Source organism: Scylla paramamosain, chromosome 11 (genome assembly GCF_035594125.1).
Source record: "Scylla paramamosain isolate STU-SP2022 chromosome 11, ASM3559412v1, whole genome shotgun sequence".
NCBI lineage: Eukaryota > Metazoa > Arthropoda > Malacostraca > Decapoda > Portunidae > Scylla > Scylla paramamosain.
In genome coordinates, this window is record NC_087161.1 from 27077523 (window position 1) to 27083522 (window position 6000).

General features: G+C 45.1%; 1 protein-coding gene across 2 annotated transcripts in view; it reads right to left on the bottom strand.

Annotated features, from left to right (window-relative positions):
- LOC135105147 (uncharacterized) overlaps positions 1–6000 on the bottom strand; it is a 307777-nt gene that overhangs the window by 22660 nt on the left and 279117 nt on the right. Inside the window, exon 10 of one of the 2 annotated variants that reach the window (XM_064013199.1) lies at positions 3757–6000. This exon is cut by the window's right edge and continues 305 nt beyond it. The exons of the other annotated variant lie outside the window; for it this stretch is intronic. The gene's annotated coding sequence lies outside the window, so the exon portion shown is untranslated. Of the gene's footprint in view, positions 1–3756 lie in introns of those variants that run through there. 2 annotated transcript variants of the gene reach the window in all.

Here is a 6000-nt window from a genome sequence, read left to right on the forward strand (position 1 = left end):
GCTGGCGTCACAGGACCTGCTATCGGAAAGTGAAATTTTATATTTGGGTTTAGCATCACACGGGCGTCTGGCGGTGTGTCCCTCTGGCAGCCCTTGGACACAAAGCCGCCGCAGGGGACGTGGTGTAAAAGGGAACGTTACTCGCTGGGAGGGACTCACTTTTATGCCCCTCCTTCCATGGGACTTGAGCACTTTGAGCCAGAGAGCCAGAGAGCTAGAGAGCGAGGGAGCCGTCAACACTCAACCAGCTTCTTGCCTTCCTTCCTTCCTTCTCTTATTCTTACATCTTGCTACGACAACTTTAGGCTTTTTTCCCCTTCTTTTTTATTATAAAGCGGGTCTCTAGAGTGCTTCCATTTGCGTCTTGCAGGAAAAAAGGAATGGGAAGTTACATTCAAAGCAACGGTACTATCTCTTCCACTTCCATCTCCACCTTCACTTTGGCCAGGCCGTCCACAATGCTCGGCTCCCAGGCAGTGGCGTGTCTTGCTTAGTATTCTCCCACGCATTAAGAATCTTTCGCTACTCGTTCCTTCCTTGCAGTCAGCGCTCCTAAGTGTTGTGACTCGCGGCCTTGACATTCCTCAGATTAGTTTTTTTTTCTTTTTTTTTTCGTGCGAGTTGTCTGTTTAATTTGTCTTTTATTTCTTTCTCTTTTTGCAGGCTGTGAGTAAAAATGGGAAGAAAAGAGGAAAAAGAGAATAAGTCGATGATCCTTACAAGTTTTCTCCATTCAACTCTCTCTCTCTCTCTCTCTCTCTCTCTCTCTCTCTCTCTCTCTCTCTCTCTCTCTCTCTCTCTCTCTCCTAGCCACTGCAGCGCATAATAACATCATTTTCCTAATATTACAGGTTCTCCTTCATCAGCCAACATTGCTTTCCTCGCCAACACTCCTCCTTCTCGCACCAATAACAGCCTTCGCATTTATCTTCCTGCAATCACAATGGTCTCCTCCTCCTCCTCCTCCTCCTCCTCCTCCTCCTCCTCCTCCTCCTCCTACTCCTTTCCTTCCTTCCCGCAAACCGCTGATCATGCAATGGTTTATTAACTTAGTCTTCTTTGCAGTTTCCTCCTGTCATCTCTAACCTGGTACGCACACACACACACACACACACACACACACACACACACACACACACACACACACACACACACACACACAGGAGAGCAGGGACACCTACACACGCACGCCCTCGCTCAATTAACTCAGTCTTCTTTCGTTTCCTGCGTCATCACTCTTACAGTACACACTCACGCACGCACGCACGCACACACGCAATGGAGAACAGTTACGCACTCACACTAACTCACTGACTGACTGACTGACACGCACATAAGTAAGGAAAGTCACTCAATCACACACACACACACACACACACACACACACACGTAAGGACAGTCACCCATTCACGTATTCACTCACGCACGCACGCACGCACGCAATCCTCCAGGTCTGTGTTCGCTCTCTAAACTTTTCACTCATTACCATTCGCTTCTTAACACACACACGCGCCGCACGCTCCGCTCCCTCAAATAGACACACGTCCCGCCAACTTTCTGCGCCACACACACACACACACGCACATGCACACACACACATCTCTCTCTCTCTCTCTCTCTCTCTCTCTCTCTCTCTCTCTCTCTCTCTCTCTCTCTCTCTCTCTCTCTCTCTCTCTCTCTCTCTCTCTCTCTCGTCTCGACCTCCGCGTTGTCATATTGTAACCCAAAGATACGTTTCAATTACCTGGTGTTTCATTCCGCCTGTGCATTTTACGACCGCTATCACCACCAGCCACCCATGCACACACACACACACACACACACACACACACACACACACACACATACCAACAAGCACGCATGCACATACACAAAGGCTCTTTCGCTTCGCCTCAATCGTTCTGAGTCTCTATCACAAAATAATATATATATAAAAAGAGACGGAAATAGAGAAGGGGGTAAAAAAAAGGGCATGGAATCAGAGAGGGGGCAGCAGCAGCACGGCCATTGCAATGATACATGGCCATAAAAAAAAAGAAGGGGAGGGGAAAAAAAATGGTACGTGGAAATGTTATAACTGGGAAAAAATATGTGAATCTGTAGAAAATAACACATTTCATTATATAATTAAACACTGAAGCATTTGCCGTATATATTTGTACCTTCCTGTTCCCCTCCTGCCTGCCTGCATGTCTGCCTGCCTGTCTGTTTGTTTGTCTGTCTGTTTGCTTTCCTGTCTCCCTATCTCTCTCTCTCTCTCTCTCTCTCTCTCTCTCTCTCTCTCTCTCTCTCTCTCTCTCTCTCTCTCTCTCTCTCTCTTGTTATGTACGTTACAATCTCTGGATTCTGTTCCGATTGCTTTCACTGATATTGTTGCTGCTGCTGCTGTTGCTCCTACTACTACTACTACTACTACCACTACTACTATTACTATTACTATTATTATTACTGCTGCTGTTTGTACCACTGTTCTACTAATACTACTGCTACTAATACTGGTGTACTGTTGATAGGAATAGTGTTCATTATTATTGTTATTATTATTATTATTATTATTAGTAGTAGTAGTAGTAGTAGTAGTAGTAGTAGTAGTAGCAGTAGCAGTAATAGTAGTAACATCACTACAAATAATAAATCTATTGTTACTACTCCATCATCTCTACCACCACCACCACCACCGCCACTACCAGCGCAGCCTGCCCGCTAAATACCATACCTGCCTAGAGGTATACGTGGCAGGTAAGCCTCTGGGGGGAGGGGGAAAGAAGAGTGTAAGCGGCTTCAGTTCCCGCGGCCTCAATTTAAAGGGCACAGCAAACACCCTCTCTCTCTCTCTCTCTCTCTCTCTCTCTCTCTCTCTCTCTCTCTCTCTCTCTCTCTCTCTCTCTCTCTCTGTACGCGCACTATTGGCAGACTACCGGTAACACTGTACTTATGATGATGATGATGATGATGATGATGATGATGATGATGATGATAATGATGATACTGGTACTACTACTACTACCACTACTACTACTACTAATGATAATAATAATAACAATAATAATAATAATAATAGTCACCCTTTCTCTCTCTCTCTCTCTCTCTCTCTCTCTCTCTCTCTCTCTCTCTCTCTCTCTCTCTCTCTCTCTCTCTCTCTCTCATTAAGGCATGAAAGGAAACTCATTAATGTATTACGTCACTCATCTCTACTCACTCTTTTTCCCTTTGTGAGAGAGAGAGAGAGAGAGAGAGAGAGAGAGAGAGAGAGAGAGAGAGAGAGAGAGAGAGAGAGAGAGAGAGAGAAATGAATCTCTCTCTCTCTCTCTCTCTCTCTCTCTCTCTCTCTCTCTCTCTCTCTCTCTCTCTCTCTCTCTCTCTCTCTCTCTCTCTCTCTCTCTCTCTCTCTCTCTCTCTCGTTGATGTATACTGTATGAATTATGTATGACACTTTATAATAAATGTGTGTGTATGTGTGTGTGTGTGTGTGTGTGTGTGTGTGTGTGTGTGTGTGTGTGTGTGTGTGTGTGTGTGTGTGTGTGTGTGTTATTAACTGGTGAGGGTTCGTCAGTATTATAATTCCTTTTTTTTTGAGGCCGCTGCTGTTCATCTGTTCTGGCGCTGTGTGGAAAAACGGCGGAGAGAGAGAGAGAGAGAGAGAGAGAGAGAGAGAGAGAGAGAGAGAGAGAGAGAGAGAGAGAGAGAGAGAGAGAGAGAGAGAGAGAGAGAGAGAGAGAGAGAGAGAGAGAGCAGAGTTATATGAGTGATGTGAATTATAGTTGCCATAAATAATTCTCTTCTCGAAAGAAAGAAAAAAACACTATAAAAATATAAATAAAACACCGTGAGTCCCAGGCGGCCTTGTGATGGAAGTGCCACAGGGGAGGAGCAGAGAGGCCCCAAGCAGCGCCGCCACGGGGTTAAGACCAAGTGAGGTGAATGCCACGTGTATGAACTGGAATTTAACACATGAACCTATTGACAGAATCACATTAAGAGCTTAGTGAAAATGAAGATGAACTGGTGACGTGATCGGTTTAAATTGAACGTAGCTGCCCTGAGAAGCGATGACACGGAGTTAGGTAAAGTAAACTGAATTCCGTAGTTGTGAATCGAAAGGGACTTAGTGCGCGGACTCGTGAACTGGTCTGCATTGAGAGTTTCACGAGGGCTATGAAGAGCTGAGGATGTGTTGCGTAGAGAGTGAAATAGCAACGGGATGGAGTTAGGTTAGGTTAAGATTAAAGTTTACATTACGTTAGTTTGACAAAGGTTACAAGTTAAAACGTTGTGCTGTTATGGTGTGTCATGTTGCGTTGGTTTACGTTATGTTATGATATGTTAAGTGATGTCGTCGTATGTTAGGTTAGTTAGGTTAGGTTAGTTAAGGGTCATATTATGCTAGTTTACGTCAGGGTCAAGGTCAGGTCACGCCGCCAGTCTGGTCTGAAGGGGTGCTCCCGTGAATTAGGAAATTAGGAAATGTATGTATGGCGGCGCTGTGATGAATGACTCGCTCTGCCAATAAATCGAGCTCTGGTTGTCGCTCGCTGGTGAAAGTTACCGTGGGAAAACTCAAATTTATACCCAACAGCCTGCAAAAAAATAGACAAATAAATAACAAGTGCATTGGTGTGAGAGAAGCTCAGATCTTCAGTAAAGTTTTTATTTATTTACATCAGCGGTGCAGAACATAAAACGGGAATAAAAGAAAAAGAGCGCTGAGTAGAGAAAAGTGTTGAGAGGTTGAGAAAAAAATAAATAAATAAAATAAAAAAATCCAGGAAAGTGTCGAGATATTCAGTAAAAGTTATTTATTTACATCAACGGCGCACATGAAATACGAAAAAAAGGAGAAAAAGAAAGTGCGCACTGGCTCAAGAAGGCTGCTGAGATATTGAGAAAAGATTGTTAGTTATTTTGATCTTCGTCATGTTAGTTGTTTAGATCCGAGTGTTGTTTAGATCTCAGCATTATTAATCATTCAAATCTTACTCTCGTTAGCGATTCACACCTGAGTTTTGCCAGTCATTGGGATCTGAGTCCTGGGAGCGTGCTGTTCTTTGTCATGCTGCCGAGTGGACTGGACTACACAGCTCCCCGTCCCCCCGCGGTGGTGTCGTGTATTACTGCGTCCACAGCTTCGCCTCCCTGCCGCTCTTCTCCCAGGCAGTCATTATCTCAAAGAAAACTCTCCTGGAAATTCTTCAAAGGGAGTAACGCGTTTTTCTTCCTTATCCCGCTCCCCCGCCACGCCTCAGTAGACGCTTCTCTCGCGCGGAAGCTCAAATCTCTGTTCAGATTTCACTCCCAAGTTAGCAGCGGGTGCCTAGCATTTTCCCAGCCACCTCCCTCCACCCAGCTTTGTTACGTCCGCGATGAAAAAAAAAAAAGTTTTATATGTATTTTTCCGCCTCTTTTGGAATCCACTGAGCTATGAATAAAAAGGACTACTGATGCATCCAGCCGTGTTCCTTCGCACCCTGGCACGTATTCTGAAACACCTTGCTCTCTCACCACGACTGTTTTCCAAGGCCACAGAGATGATAAGCCAGGTTCTCAAGACTGCTTCTCCTGTTAATGATGTAGAAATATTGTTAATCTGTTACTGGAACCGTGAAAACATCCTTAAAAACCCGTGTCGCTTCAATCAGAACCTTTTGAATATAATGGAGGTGCGGGCAGGGATGTTTCAGAATACTGTCTCCTCCAAGGCGCTCAGGTGTTGAGTTGCTGGGGGGCTTTGAGACGTCACTCCCTCGCGTGTCCCTTCTCACTGTCTGGGTCTTCTGTTTCCTGCCTTTTCTTTCCATTTCTTTTCTCTTATTAAGGGAAATTTATGTATTGTTCTCTTTGCTTCCTCAGTATTTGCATTTTCACACAGGTATGTCATAACGGTGCCCGCTTCTCCATGTAATGTTCTCTTCTCTATATGGCTGCTGCAATCTTACACCTCCTTTCCTCGCTGAGTGTCGCGGCCAGCACCTCGCCCGGCCCTGAGCACCGCGCAGGCACCAC